At 40.5% G+C, this 17,079-nt stretch overlaps 1 protein-coding gene across 1 annotated transcript in view; it reads right to left on the minus strand.

Moving 5' to 3' along the window:
• Positions 1-15,886, minus strand: part of LOC115771229 — a 50,590-nt gene extending 34,704 nt beyond the window's left edge. The window contains exon 1 of the mRNA XM_030716830.1: positions 15,328-15,886. The gene's annotated coding sequence lies outside the window, so the exon portion shown is untranslated. The remainder of the gene's footprint in view (positions 1-15,327) is intronic.
• Positions 15,887-17,079: the final 1,193 nt, after the last annotated feature.

Raw genomic sequence — 17,079 nt, forward strand, 5'->3', positions numbered from 1 at the left:
AGCATTTTAAACATCTCTGTTTTTTTTTTTTCTTTTGCTCTGGCCTTTTGCGTGCTTCCTGTTTTGTACGCGTTTTCTAGATTACTTTTATAAGTGAATTTGTTGCGGTTTTCCGCAAAATTTACAAGTACGTGAGAAAATTAGAGCTTAGCTTGTTGCTGGGTTGGGCGCCTCTCTCGCATATCCTGAGCCGCTTGTTGCTTTTCGGCTTGCCCCTATGCCTACACTCTGTCTCCCTCTCCGCTTTCTCTCACTCTTTCACTTCCTGTCTGTGTTTAATGTGACTCTTTAGTTTTGTTTAAGTTCCACGCTGCGTATGCTTAATTTGCTTAAACACTCGCGCATTATGTATACGCCTAGTTGCAGCCAATTGGCGTGCAAAATGCGCAAAGCGTACGCCAACCAAAAGCAAATTAGCAAGTTCTGCCAATTTAATGCCAGCTCCGACAGCTAGACGCGCTTTCCTTAAACACAAGGAAGCTCTACATATAGATATAGATATATATATGCACATATAGGTACACTTTTGTGCTTAACGCGCTGATGACATGAAAATAAATTCGATGTCTGACTTGAAAATAAAGTTTCATTCTCGCTTTTCTCTCTCGCTCGCCTGCTCTCTCTCTCTCTCTCTCTCTCTCTCTCTCTCTGTCCCCTTATAGCCATGCTATCTCTGTCTCTTGCTAGCGCCAGCACAAGTTTTCGGTCCTTACCAACCCGGTTTCCCAGCCGCTCTGCGGCTCATTCTTTTACTTGGCCATGTCTGTGGGTGCGCGTGCGGTTAGTCTGTATTTGCAGAATTGTTAGTTTCACGCTTTGTTTGTTGAGATTAGCTGGCAGCCGCACCCTCCCTGCCAGCACCCGCCCCTTTTGACAGACATACGCTGTGCTTTTGGTAACGCACAAAATAAAAGTGTGCAACTTACTTTACTTTATTTGTGGCAACTTATGCCGTGCCACGTCGCTACACTTGTTTTACGATGCTCTATGAGGGAAACGAAGGGCTTTACGAACTGTTCACGCAGCTTGTCAGTTAACAGAAACTCGGCTTAAAGCGTGCTTTTAAATTGATATTTTATTCCGAATATATGTGCAATTTAAATTCCCTTTTTGAGTATTACCAAATATTTGAAATATTCGATAGCTATTTTCATAATTTTGCAATAATTTAGAGCGTATTTAATATTCGTTTTAGTGCATTTGAAGCCATTTTACACTCGCTTTATTGGCTTTGTTTTTGTAGTTGTTTTTTCTGTTGCGCAAAGTTTGCACGTGAAAATTGCGTTCGCAGCTCCTTCTGTATGCGTGTGTGTGTAGGTGTGTGTGTGTGTGTGTGTGCTCCTGCGGCGAAAATTCGCTGGCGTGTGGAAAATTGATGCTGCTACTGAAGTTTTTGGCTTTTTGAACTGACAGCTGCGATTTTTATGCGTCGCCCTCAACGAAACTAGAAAAATAATTGTAATTGTGAATTGTGAGCATTCCCCAAACGCCTAGCCTTTGTTCTTGCTTCAAATCCTAAACGCCAAACTTTAACCAGGATTTAATATGCTCAGCTATTCTGCTTTCTGGCATGTTGAGCACCTGCTGTATTCACTGCGAGTCATTCAAGCTGAAGGTGGGCTTTCAATTGTTAAAATTATTGCTGCATTATTCTTGGATGAATGTAATTTTTTATATAAATAAATATCACTTGTTACTTCAGCACAACTTGTATGTATATTTATCATCTTTTCGAATATCAAAAACCTTCCATTTCTATCTTGTTTCTATTATTACAAGCCAAATTCCTATGTTGGCTATGCTCGCAATTTAATTATATTTATATAAATATATAATTTCGCGCACAATGCAGTCACTCACTCAAATATGCATTACGTTAAGTAATTTTATAAATTATCATTAATTTTTTAGCATGAAAAACTGAACAGTTTATGTGGCAGCATACATGAAGGACGGCGGCCCAGCCACAGCCACACATGGTTGCGCTCGTTCACGTTTTGTCTCTCTTTCTCTCTTTCTCTGTCTAGCTGAGCATAGTCGTAGTTAATTCACATGGCTGTGCCGGCTCCGGCTTATTATCGATTGCATTTCCAGCCAAATGGCCCGCAATGAGGTTCAACATTCTCACAGGACGTGGGCCACGTGTCCCATGTAAATTACAAGCGTATAATATCCTGTCAAAGCAGGCAGCCAGAAAAGGACAGAGAGCTGGATTGGGTGGAAGAGAAACGCTTCCTCACTTCCTCACTTAATTAGCCAGCGAGTTTATTTATTATTCACAGGCACCGCCTGCCAGCCTAATGAATCACAAGTTGCCTTCCATTTTTTTTCGTTTTTGTTTTAGTGGATATTTTAATTTTTAATTAGCATGCAAAGCAACAGCAACAAAAATAAACGACCTTGTGCGAGTAGTTCACAAGTATTTTGTTGTAATTGTGGCTTTTGTTCAGCGTGCCCAGCTGGCGACATGCGTCACAGGTGCAACGAGGCCACATGCTACATGCCACACACACACACACTCGCACACACATGTATAATAGGAAAAATGTGTTAAGCATATTAAAAGGATTCGCACACACATCATTTAACCAGTCACAGGACACCTGACTTTCACTCACCAGATCATTACTCAGGCATCTATGTAATATTAGCCAAGGTCTTCCCTTCAACAACCGCAAAATGACACTTTACAACGTTTGGGCCACACACCCCTCGCCTCCCCCCTCTCCGTAGTTGGCTGCCAGACGAGCTTCATCAGCGCTGATGATGATGATTATAGAGCTTCCATTTGTTTTTCGTTTGTGACTCGGAGATACTTAACATGTTTTTGTGGTTCTTTTGCCGTTCAAGTTGGCTGCATTTTAGTCAGTTTTCTGCACGATTTAATTTCCCAGCCGCCGGCTTAAGGTGTGCAGCTCATTTTGGGGCTACTTTGGCTAATCGCCATGTTAACAATTTTGGTCTAGAAATTTGTCTATTTTACTAACTTAAAACAAGAGAAAATGGCTGAGCATGAGAAGTTCTTTTAAGTGTGCTACCCACTTCTTCTATACGTTGCACAGTTCGTGAGAAAATTATAATACCCTTTATAAGGGTATACGCACCTCCTCAACCAGAAAGTCCCAATTGATTGGCCCACTCTAACGTGGTCCAAACTGACCCACGGAACAGGTTTGTCGCCCGCTCAAAAGTCAACGTGACGCTTCGCTTTGGTGCGCTGCGTTCGCAGCCAGCAAATTGCATTACCAAAATAATAAATCAATAATATTTTTTATTGCTTTAAATGGCATTATTGACAGTTGGCGTCGTTGCCGTCGCCGTCGCCGTTGTCAATGTCTGTCTGTCGAATTCATGACATAATTCAATTCATTTCTTTAAATTCATTTTGCAACAAATTGCAAAGAGCAGCAAAAGCTTTGCGGCCCAAAATGATTTTTATATTGATCTCGGCGACGCGCAATTGTTGTGGCTCCGCATTGTGCAATTCAAGTGATTTTCGCATCATTGGCAGCCGCTTTTACAGGTATTATTAACCAAAGCATTTGAAGTCAAAGCCCAAGAAGAAAATAAAGAACGAGTCAAGGCAGTAATTCCAAGAATTGAACTCTTCACCAAATCACAAAATCTAAAATGAATTTGGGTACGTTTGGTGGTAAGAAGAAGTAAGAAGCATGCCGAATATGAAATATCCTTGTTAATATTCGCCTATCGGTTTCGCAGATATGGGAATAATAAAAGTTTATTGGAAAACTGTTTTTCATATAAGAACCTTCTTTTCAGCCGATCGTTTCTCAGGCAGCCATATGACAAAATGGTCCGATCCTAGGCTAAGTTTCAAGACGATAGCTTTAAAGACTAAGAGACAGCCTCGCAGAGAAACAGACAGACAAACGGGCATGGCAATGTATGCTGATCTAGAATATATATACTTTATGGGCTCGGAAATATATCATCCCATTTCAAAACAAAATTATATAACTCTCCACAAAAGAAGTACTGCGATTCGAGCATTTGAATTCGCCTCGAAATCGTCAAATTTGTCAACTGTAATAAACATTCGCTCTTAAATATCTTTATTAAACATTTTCTTATTGTACCTTGTGCAAATTAAAGACGAAATCAAAATTGGGAACACACACACACACACTAGCACGCGGCGACAAGAGTTATCAAGCGTTTGTATAGCCTTAAATCCGGTCGCCTGGTTGCCGTCAGGTGTGCTCAGCTAACCTCCTTTTTTTCGTCTCGTTTTGTTAATTTTATTTGCATGTTTTTTATGCCATTCTATTTATTTCTTTATACGTACATATTGTACATTTGTGCGAGTACGCCTGCCAGTTATCGTTTACCTGGCTGGCGTCTTCGCCTTTTTTTTTTTTGCTGCTTGCTATAAATTTTTGACAACATTGAATGGCGGTCGTCGTGCAGCACGTGATTGAAACGAGGCTGGCACACACCCAACCACACACACACATCAGTGGTAACAGACACCGTCAGGCAACATCAGCAGCAGCAGCTGCAATTCAACTAAAACGACAGACAGAAGAAAAGCCCCCCAAATAAAGTTGCCCGGGGGCATACATATCCACACACATGCACACCCAGCCACACACACACACAGGCTTACACTCACATGCTTTGAAAAATAGGCAATGTGCGGAAATTTTGATTTTTCGCCTGAGTTGGCAACGCGTCGGCCGCTGGCAGTCAGACAGTTAAGTAGTTTAAGTCAAGCTCCCCCCACACACACACACACACACACGCACATACATCGAATTCAAATTAACTGGTGCATACTCTTAGGGGCGCCCCAAAACGCTGCTACGTGCCGCAGCTCAGGCGTACAAATTCTGCCGTAAAAGCTTGCGCGTTTTGCAGTCAAGTCAATTTATAACTTGACGTGTCCTTTATACAATTTTTACATTCCGTCATTACCTCGAGATATTTTTTAACATTGCCGCGCTGAATAATTATAAAAAGCGCTGCAGTCGTAAAATGCCAAAGAGAATGCCAACAATCACAGATGAGCAATTAAATTTTTGAGTAAGGAATGCATGTAATTGCGAGGTATGTGTAAGTAGTTAATGGGTCTTGACTTACAAAAAGAAAGTGGGAAAATTTGTATTCAAGATTAAAAAAAATGTATATATGAATAAAATCTATGCATGAAAATATTTATGTTTTAAATGTAAATATAAAAATTGAATACAGTTAATGCATAAATATTTTGAATGTTATATGAAAACAAATTAAAATAATGTATTCAATGATAAAGAAAGTAATTTAAATTCTCAGAAAGATAAGAGAAAATATATTTTTGAAATTTGCTTTGAAGTTTTATACTTAAAGTTTATATTTGCCTGACTTTTCTAGCGCGACTGAGAAGTCATCCTAATCGACTGGCTAGGCGTCTTCTGAATAGGCGCAGAGTTGGAGGACTCCGAACGCGGAGGAGACTACGAAGGTCTCACCCAATAGATCTCCCAGATCGATATATATAGTTGACACTGTAAATTTGTATATAAGACTTACCAGTAGAATAAGTAGATTGTAAATATTCATACAAATTTAATTTAAGTTGTTCCAGATAATAACAGAAAAATTAAAATAAAGCTAAACTTAATAAACTTAATAAACTTAAGCCTGACTTTTCTACACATACTTATTGCTATTTATATTTTCCTTCACAGCATTTTCAGTTTCGATTTGCTTTCAATTCCAATGACACGTGCATGATGAGCACGCATTAAATATAAATAACATAAAGAATACAATCAACCAGAACTATTAACACCTAAACGCAGGCCTCGCAATGGCATAAATCAAAATATGGCTACATAAAACATTTATGCCTGAACGCGCCCCAAGCGCCTGCCACACACACACACATGCCACACGAGTGTGGCAGCCACAACAATGGCCGGAGCTGTAATAACGCATATTGTTAAATAAAAATGACCTCCCATTTGTATGCCAAGGAAGGCGGAAATGTCTAACACTAAATGTGGAAAAGTGCGGCAAGAGAAAGGGGAAAAATGCCAAGCAACTGGTTGGCAATTTGTTTGTTTTGTTGTTCCCCCCACCCCCTCCCGAAAAAACTGATGAGAAAAATAAATGCGTGGCGCTGCCAAGTGCCGATATAAAAGGCCAAAGAATAAGTTTGCCCTTCCAACCATTACAAGGCTCGCCCCCCGCCATTTATATGTTTACACACACACACACAACACATGTGCAAACAAATTAAAAGTTGGACATAAAAAAATAATCATATTGTGGGTAAACAACAACAGCAGCAAGAACAAACAAAAAGCGACGTAAAATTGATATAGAAAAAAAATGGAAGCCCTGAGACAAAGGCCGCAAAAAAGGCTGGGACATGCGGCTTAAGAGCCAACACTTGAGTGGCAGCCCACACAACATGAAACAGACAACAACAACAACAAAAAGAACAACAACAACAAATGTCGAGCATTTCTGTGCGCATTAAAAGCAACTTCCAAGTCATTAACCCGTTTATGACGCTTAACTTGGCTAAGACTTGGCCAAGCCGACAGTTGGCCACAATAAAGCGGCAATAAAACGCCCCACACACACGCACACACACGCACACGCATGCACACACGCGCACTCATTCACGCTTCTAGTCTCTGGCTAACTTAAAGCGTTTAACGGCTCATTTATTGCGTGCTCTCAAAATTTCCTCTGTTGGCCAGCACGAAATGGCATAAAATGTTATTAAAAATCGACGGGAAGCTCATTTTCTTACGAGCACATGCCATTATATGGTTAATTCTTAACCGACCAAGCCCAAAAAAAAAAAGTATGAGGCCTGCATGGAACGAGCATCATTGCCAATTAAATTGATAAAACGCAGCAAGGGCCAAACGGAAGCGGAAGCATGTCAGCGGCTCTTGCCACAAAGTCGTTGATACGTTTTTATGGCCTCGCATGAGGCTTAAATTCCGCTTTACATTTTTCGGCTCCACGCAACATGCAGATGAGGCTGAAGATTTCATTTTATATGAGCGCCACAAAGATAAACGCAATTCGATAAGGCTCAAACCAGAAGACAGTCAAAAAGAGATTCAAAAGTTCAAAAAGATTTCGTTTCTTTAACTTTTGAGCTACACACATGCGCCACATACGATATTTTAATATATCCATAACATGGGCTTAGCCTCTGCATATATGTGTGTATATATCTATCGATTTGCCAATATTTATTTCTACGACTTCTGTGCTTTGCGCTCAGCATCACAGTCTGAGAGAACCATGTGGTGCTTTTCGCACTCTTCGCCAGCATGCTGTGACACTGTGGATGAAATTAACTTACCTGAACTTATCTATTTTATATATACTATAAAAGTGTGCATATTTTCAATAAATAATATATCATATATAATATTTTTTTGTTTTAGATTTATTATTATTATATATTTATATATTTTTATTTTATTTTAACTTTTGTTTACTCTATTTACAATAATATCTCGGCGTTCATGAATGAACACAAAATTTTATTTGAATTGAAATAAAATTCAATATAGAAAATAAAACTTGCTTGACTTTTGCCTAATTCATTTGGTATAATAAACTTTTTTCTTTTAATTTTCACTTACAAATTTTCATGTAAAAAAATCGATTTGCAGCCCACTGTGCGATGTCAGTGACTGCCTGGTTGTGTTGCTTGGTTGCGCTTATGCCAAACGTCTGGCCCAATGCGGCTTAGTGTTGGCCAACACTAGCACACACACAACTATACACAACCACTATAAGCACACACACACACACACACACGTCTACTGAGACATGGCCCAATCCACACGACGCACTCATATTATGCTAATATTATCCCTTGTCACTGTTTTGTGGGTTAAGGACAGTTTTATGCATCCACATACACGCCACACACACACTCGCCACACACATGCGCTCATAAACTTCTCACGCATGTGCTACGCTTGGACAGCTGCGTTAGTTGTGCATGTGCTTGTGTGTGTTTATTTGAGTGTGTGTGTGCGCATGTTAAATAAGCGTAATGCCGCCATTATTGGACGCATTACAAACAAAATGAAAGTGTGCACACACCGAGCCTACGACAATGTGTGCTTGTGTGTGGGTGTGCATGTGTGCATGTGTGCAAGCGTGTGTGTTAGACATGTGCCTTACGCCCTTTATGCATTTCTCATGTGTATTTTGCAGACCGCACATATTGTCGCCAGCTGGCGCTGAACTTGGTCAACTGTGGCCTGATTTGAGCTTCAAATTCAGAAGAATAAAGTACACCAGCTGCGACTAATTATGAGCCACATCAGCATGCAAGACGAGTGGATTATAATTAATAAACACATTTTCCCAAGCAATTGACAATTGAGAAGTAAAATTAAGACATTAATTAAACAACAGAAGAGTCTGTATGGCTTAAGACCCTTAACTAATCTTTTGTTAATATTGAAAAACATTCATTAAATTAAAAGAATCGCAACGAAAAATTTCTATTTTTCCTGTTCTCTGCGCGTATATCTGCAAACCTATAAAATAAATAAATGAAATTGCCCTAAGCTTGTCTTTATCTCAGCCAAAAAATGCAAATGAAGAGGGGAGAGACAGAACATCTAATCTGGGTCGTTGCCCAAGCCACAATTACCGGCATCAAGCATCGATTTTCGTACGCACAGCTAAAAGGCAATTTCCTTAAACGTGAAGAGGGACAAAAGATGCCCGAGATGCTCGAACAGAGGCAAAGTCTAAGAAGTCGCTGCCACATTTGTCTGCAACAAAAACTTTCAGCTTGCACTAAACAATCGACAAAATCATGAAGCCAAAAACTAGTTGCCGACGTGCCAGTTGCCAAAGAGCAAGCCTGATTGAGCCCTGATTCTGGCGGAGGAGGGGGGCGTTTCTTCGCCTTGGCACTTCGATTTGGGTTGTTAAATTTATTACAAATACTTTCATGTGTAAGTATTATCGATTTGCAAATATATTTTAGAGCTATGGCACAAAGGATGTGAAGCCAGGCCCACGGAAAATGAATGTGCGCAGTGGAGCACAGCAAAGCAGCGTCTGTCACATTATGGAGACATCAAGCACACAAGCGGGACTCGTATATATTTGGCCGATTAAAATTGGTCGACAAATGCAGCAGGCCACACCGCAACTGTAAACTAGGGAGGCCCAAGGACTCCTCACTGGACACGGTTCAGGCATATAATACAACATTTTCTATCAATTTGCTGCGGTTGTTGGGGATCGGTGTGGAAAAATTGCGGTGTCAGTAACTACGGCGCAGACAAGCAAAAAACAAGAAAAACAAAATAGCAAGAATGAATGGCTGTCTTTAGCAGGCCGAAGATTAAATACTCATTACAGTTATGGAAAATACAGGAAGTAAAGCTTATAGTTTAGAATAGAAGACATCATTCGAAGAAGAGAAGACTCTAAGCAGACTACTCTTTATTGCCAAGACATCTTGAAAAAAACAGTGAAGTTTATCAATTTCCAAATCTGATTATTTCTATAAAGCTATATAATATAGTTCCAATATTAATCAGATACTTGCACCTATATATAAAGCATGCCAAAATTCGTAACAGGAAAGATTTGTTTATATATATTGAAAGCAAGAAATTCGTATGTACAAAAACTTCATCACCAATAATGCCAATGGCAGCTATATAATATAGTCGCTCGATCTAGCCGATTTCAATGCCTGCAAGAGAAAGACGAAGCTTTGCAGTTACATAAAGCTTGCCTTTAATATAAGAGACTAGTTTGCATAGTAACAAACAGATACAGACAGATACTTGATAGAGCTCAGGAATATATATGCTCTTTAGAATCGTAGACATCTTCTTCCATTGCTTACACATAGCGTGACAAATTTATATTGCCCCTTTTAAGGGTATACAAATATTGGCTTATGCAACGGGCAAAATAAATTTAAGTATAAATCATAATTTAGGCAAATCTCTGGAGAGGAGCTCTCAACGTCCACTGGCTGCGGCAATGCGGGCTCTGCTTTTACTTCCGACCGCCTTCAAAGTGCGCTTCCTTCTTCTTTCTTCTTTTTCTCTTTTTGGGCTTACCAGCAGGTATTATACACGTATATATATATGTATAATCCCTCAAAGCAAAACAAAACACAAGCATTTGGGACGACTTCAGTTGCTGTGTGTGTGTGTCCGTGTGTGTGTTTGAGGCATGTCTTAGACGAGCCACAATTTATGCGCTTCGTCGCCTTTCGTCTACGCCAGCTGAAGACCAGCCCGCCCCGCCCCGCCCCGCCTCAGGTTCAATTTATTTTGCGCATAATAAAAAATATCTGCGCAATTTTTGATTTTGGCTTTTCAATGTAAATTTACTGCGCTACGCATAGTTGAAGCTTTATGCGGAGTCGCAGTCAGAGACTGTCAGTCAGCCAGGATCGAAATCGGCGTCTGACAGACAAAGTCAAGCTGTTCATCAGAAATTGGGCCAACTTACTTTTATTGTTATCTCAAAATCCCTTTCAATCTTGAGTTCAACTTGCAGCTGCTTATAAATCAAGTGTGTTAAACAAACGCATTTTGCATTTAGTTGCTGATTTACCTTTTGTCATTTCTTTTTTCCAGCAGTTTACATAAAATATTTGCGCAAAAATGTTGATTGCATAAAAAATGTTGCCTACTGTGCGGCGCAGTGAATGGAATAGAACTAGTATTTCTGGTTGTCAGGCAGGCGACGTCAATTGGCAAAGCACTTGACAAGTAATTTGCGGTGGCTGCTGCAGCTGCTAAGCAACAGAAAACAATGCCAGCGCTTACATTTTTCCCAGCATTTTCCCTAACAAACTCCCAAATGATTGAAACACACATTTTCCTATTTATTTCTGGCTTTGCTGCTGCCGCGCTGCGGGCGGTCTTTCACAGCAAAAGTTCGGCATTCGTGTATTTTATTCGCGCGAATTTATTTGGCACTCACAAAACCCACACACACATACACACACACATGTCAGAACATTTAAGATTTATACTTTTTTGGCACTTTTTTCTAACCATTGGCACACACACATACAACATGCATTACAGCATGCATATTGTGGCATGCAACGCTTTTCATGGTTAGCTGCATGCGAGAGTGTATTTTTTTTTTTTGGAAGAGAGCGGGGCTTTAGTTGTCAGGCCTGGCCGGGCGGGGCACGTGCAAATGGCGCTCAATTGAAAAACGCTTTGAATGCCAACGAATGCGGGAATTAAAGAATTTCATGGTATTAGCTGCCAAAAAAAGAGAGTTTCTATTTAACTTGGCTTTGTTAAAAGCCTGACATGTGCAAGACACATGTTATTTGCATTACATAAAATATGCCAAATAAAAGGTAGCGCTAGCTTGTTTAAGCCCAGCTGGCTTAAGCCGACCCGTTGACATTTCCCATGTATGCAATTTACAGCCCAGTTTTGCCATGACTTTGCACATTTGAATCAACAGTTTTAGCCAACAACCTTGCCCAAATGTACATCACAGGCCCAAGTAAGCATAAAAATACACAAATTATGAACGAAAACAAAACAATAAGCATGCAGACGGCTGCAACCGACTGCGTGATACCTCCTTCACAGTGCACTGAAAGCTTAGAATTCGCCAAATTAATAAATATACAACGATTTTTTCAATTATGAATCAATCATAAGAGTTAAAGATTTGATTAGTCAAGATGTAAGAAAATCGTAGCCATATATTCTTTACAGCATGTTTCTCTGCCTTAAAACACAATATAATCTCTGCTCTGCACATTTTGAACTAGTATATCTGAACGCGTTTAAAACAAACAATGGCCAAGCGGAAATTAAGAACAAAATAAAAAAAGCAGCGCTAAAAAAAGCTGCTAACAGCAACAACAATAAGGTGACCTTTTATTGTTACCTTGGCCGCGGCGTTCTTAGTTTTTTCATGCGCACTTTTTTACTTAAAAATATGCAAAAGTATTTTTGCCTGAATGTGAAAGGTTGGCAAACACACATACACACACACACATGCACATGGACACATGCACAGCACAAGCGAATTTTCCGCACAATAAAATTGTTCACACTTTTCATGCGACCAGCTTGAAGCGGGCCGGGTAGCAAGAAAATTCTTGCCAAGTGCGTGTGAAACCAGAAGCTAGGCATGTGTGCCCAGCTATACATAGATATGTACATATTATATCTGAAACAAAGGCTATAGCTACTTTCAGCTCTGCGCTTTAATTAAAAGCACTTTAAAAGCTGCTTCGATTAAACAAAAAGTGCAGCTGATGGGCCTGGGCAAGGCTCGACTTTAAGCCGAATGTGTTGGGCGTCGAGTGGCCTCGCCTGCTGTGTCACTGGCAAAAAGGATAAGCAAATATGCCACAACGACGTCAAACAACATCAAAGCCTTTTCCCTGGCTGCATATTAAAAATTGTGTCTGCCATATGGGCGAGTCGGGCCAGCAAAATCTCATAAACTGCTGCTTTGGGAAGTTGTGGAGCAGCTTGAATATGCAACATAAGCGAATATATTAATTAGTATGCATGAAGTCGTCTTTTAGTTAAAAATTTAAAAACTATAAAGCCAGTCAGAAGGCCCATCTATTCATGCCAAATCCTCGCACGCGAACTCTAAGCCCGTGTCTGCGCACAGATCCGCAACTAAGCATGAGACTCGAAGCCTTTTACACATTTTACAGTACCTTCTTGGACGAGTGCCACGACATTCAATCTTTTGCTGTGCACCGAGCACGTAGCAAATCTTTCGCATTTGCTGCTGCAGCACGCAGAGCGCAGCTCGCACTCGGAGGGCGCAGCAAAGTATGCTACGAAAAATGGCAGAGCTAATGTGAAAAAGCAGACATTGGAAATGTCAGCAGGTGACACACAGACAGACAGACTTAGAATGTTACGCAGCCCGAGGGCTGCCATGGTATGGCACACTCAAGGCATTTGTCTGCCAGCTGCCAGCTGCCGGCGGCATATCGTGCCATAAATGTCAGCGCATTGTTGCAGCTGCACTCAGTACTCTTGCACTCTTGCACACTTGCAACGCGCTGGCATGCCACACAGCTCGCTGCCTGGCTGACAATAAGGCGTTGGAGTCGGCTTCTCTGTTGCAGTCTGAAGACGATTTTTCTGCTGCTTTGATTTTGAATAGCTCACTTAGACACTTAATAAATGTCAGCAGATGCTCGAGCGCGAGCGCGAGCTAATGCTATGCAAATTTAAATTGCCATCTAAATGGTACTTAAAGCTGCCCGAGATGAGTGCCTGCAAGTTTTCTTTTATCTCGCTGCCAGATTATATCATTATGCATGGCATAAAATAAGTCACAGCAAATCGGTGGCTCATCCAACAAGAAGGACAACACAGGTACATTAAATACCCTGCAAAAAGCAGGTTGTGTAGATGATAGTGGATAGTCATATAATTAAATTAAAAGAAATATGTACACATTGATGTAAGGCTCTGTAGAGTCTCATATGCTCTTTATAGCTTTTTGGGGAGTATTGACTGGTAATACCCTGTATTTAGTTACTCTGTAAATACTAGCCAGAAGTTCTTAGGTCGCAGGTTCAGCTATCTACAGAGTGTACAGAATTCGCTATCAAATTTCACATTGAACAAAAAGCTACCCGCTTGTTCTCTTTTAATAGGGTATATGCCAACTCATTTGCCATGAGCGTGTATTCTATTAACAAGTCTTAAGGCTAGTCACATGTAAATTTTATTTATTGACTCGCCTGGCAGCTTGAGCAGTCGCTCTGCGCGACCACCACACACACACGCTCGCAATTTATGTACAATTTTTGGTAGCTTATGACATTCACTTAGCTTTCACTTGACTAACACACACACACACACACCCTCGCATGCTCAGCTGCCGCTAGGTGTGTGGTAATTGTATTAAATTTCAAAAAACGTGCGTCAAACTTTATGAAACGCGAAACGCTGACAGTTGACTTGAATCGTGGCATATGGACAATTATAATTTCACGTTGACGCAATACCCTGTAAAGGCGACACACAACTTTCTCGGCTTAGGCAGCCGAAAACCCTTTTTATAGCGTTTGGGCTAAAAGTTTGCTTTGCTTATTTTTTATTGTTTTTTTTTTTTTTTTGGCTACACATTGCAATTTGGTTGGTAATAAATTTGTTGCTGGCAAGACAGGAAAATGAAAGGCAAAGCGCAAAAATATTTAAATTTTGTTCGGGTGGCAAGCGGCAAGCGGCAACATGCAGGCAACAGTAAAAAATCTGCTTAAATGTACTTCCGTCATAAAAAGAACGGTAATGCAGAGCAGAGCCATGCTTGTGGCGGCTGCTGTGCGTGTGTGTGTGTGTGTGTGTGTGTTTGTGTTGGTAACTCACGTAACCCGGCGAGCAAGAAAAACCTTTTTATAAATGCTGCCGCGCGGCTTCCGCCAAATAATAAAACAAAAAATAACACACAACAAGCAACCGACAACCGACAACCAACAAACAGTTCGCTCAAAGGCAGCCGACATTGAATACCCTTAATTTAAAGCGAGGCAAGCGAATAACAAAAATTTTAATTAACAATTTTAGGGCACAAAATAACACACACACATACACACATACAGAGAGGCACCAAGTCAATTACAGCGAAGCTCTGCAGCGACATTTTGTTTTTTTGATCTGATTTAATTACATTTTTGCACGCTCCTCAATTTATGTTGCATTATGATGCATTGTTAAATATTTATTTACATTTTATAAACAATTCTTTTTGTATGCTTAAAAATTGTATTTCGAATTTATTTACCGAAAGAATTTATGTACCAAAAATTAATGCAATGCTCCGCCATAAAATATACAATTAAATTTTATTATTAAAATATTCGAAAATATTTCAGTCCATATTGCTGCGATACAAATTGGGAACACTTTGCAAGTCAAGGCCAAATTTAACTAGTGCTCGACTAACAGTTACCCTGCAGCCAGCCTGAAGCGTTGAACCACCAAGCGAGAAGATGCTGGCTCAAATCAAGAAGAAGTTTTCAATTTTTTTCTTCAATTTCCTATTATCAAAAGCAAATCAATTTTATTGTTAAAATATACGAAGATCTTTTTTTTTCAAAAACTCTGGAAAGTTTCGCTTAAAATACCTGCAGAAATTTTCCTTTTTACCTGCTTGAAAATTTATATCAAAATCGGGAAATCACTTTTGCCTTATGCGAGGCCAATTATTATATTTTTTCAACCACATTTTCCTGAATTCCACGCCATATTTCACTTGATTTATCAAATAAGCACAATGCTTAACTCTCGCATTGTTTGATTTTCAATTAAATCTATTTTTTATATATTTATTTACCTTAGTTTTCTGTTGGCTTGACTCTAAGTATTGCAGTCCGCGTCCTTGTTGCATTCATCGCGTGCCTCGTGCTCGCGCGCAGGCCATTGTTGCACGTTTATTAGGGCTTGTGCCACACGCTGTACTTTATTGTATTTGTATAGTATTTGGTTTGTTATAATTCGTATGGATGTACTCAAACACACACACACACACACACACTCACACTCACACACACATCAATTAACCTAGTTGCGAGCACGACAACAATCGCAGAAACAGTTCAAGAATGAGCCAAGTTAATTTTCTTGGAATTTCTTGTGCTTTGTTTTTCTTCTTTATATTATTCTCTTTTTTTCCTTTCTTTTTTTTTTTTTTTTGGTGGAATGCTGTAGCTTAGTGTATTTCTTCTACCTCAGCACACACTCACAACAAGACGCCAACACAGCAGCACATGCTCTTAACACTTTAACCGGCTTTTTGCTACTTGCGCCAAAATCCAATAAACGCGAATTGTGCGACAACAAAAACGGGCAAATAGAGAACGCCAAATGTAACACATACGCCGCGTGGCCGCTGCAAACGTCCAGCTAGCACGAGTGTCAACAACGAACTGAACTGAACGGAAATGCCAGCAATCGCATTTGCCACATTCTGGCCGTTCGTCTGGCGCTTGCAGCGGCGCATGCGTCACATTTGCTCAATGAAAAGCTTCGTGGCAAGCATTTCAAGCCAACTTAATACCGAAAACGACAGGCGACAACAATAACAAAAACATAAAAACGAAGCGTTGCACGCTGCTGCCACTTGGCCACTTTTCGGAGTGCTCCGTGCCGTGTTGCTCGTTGTTGTTGCTGCTGTTGCTGCTGCTGTTGTCGTTGACAGCGGCAACATAATCATTGGCGCGTGTTGCTCACTTGTAGGCAGCCAGGCAGCCAGGCAGACGATGCCAAACAAAAACAAAAGCCTTTTACAAATCGCGCAACGTCATGTCAACGAGACAATCAGACAAATGCCACAGTTCCCGCTCGACGTCCCGCTCTCTGACCGGTCCGATGCCCCACTCCTGCTGCCCCTCCATCTCATCAAGCTGCGTCAATTGTCTGGAGGGCTTAACTTTTTTTTTTGTTTAATTTCCTTTATCAACAAGAAGAAGGCAAACGAGTGTTGTAGCTGCTGCTGGTTGTGCGTGGGCGTGTGTGTGTGTGCGCCGCTCAAAGTGTGTCTCGTTATCCCTTCAATTGTCATTGGCTTGTTGCGCCTCCCGCCTTATCGCATGCATGTCGAGCAAGACGGGCAGGTAAAGCTATTGTAATCGCCAGTTAATGTTAATTTGACAAGCTCAGCCAGTTGATATTATTCCACGTTACTTTCATCTCGTACCGCTTTAACAAAATTGAGACCACTTTGCAAGTCAAAGCCGGATTGCGCTAGTTGAGTGAGTGCTCGACTAGCAGTTACCCTGTAGCTGGATCGAAGCTGTTGCCTAAATGTAAACGTCACACCAGCAAGCTAGAAGTCGCCGGCTCAAAACGTTATGCAAAAAATGGGGTACACCTGATAAAAAAAAAGAAACAAAGCCTTTTTGACTAACTCTAAAGTATGCCTATTTTCAGATAGTTTCTTCTAGTAGACTTTATCTCCGATTCAAGGGAGGCAACTACCTATATATCCATGGCGCTCAGTCAAGTACCAGGCTTCTATTATGCTGATAAACATGGCCAGTTTGATAAGGGAAACTAAGGGAAAGTCGCCGGCTTAAACCCAGAAGCT

This window comes from Drosophila novamexicana, unplaced genomic scaffold (assembly GCF_003285875.2).
Source record: "Drosophila novamexicana strain 15010-1031.04,08,12 unplaced genomic scaffold, DnovRS2.1 tig00000024-arrow-pilon, whole genome shotgun sequence".
NCBI classification, from domain to species: domain Eukaryota; kingdom Metazoa; phylum Arthropoda; class Insecta; order Diptera; family Drosophilidae; genus Drosophila; species Drosophila novamexicana.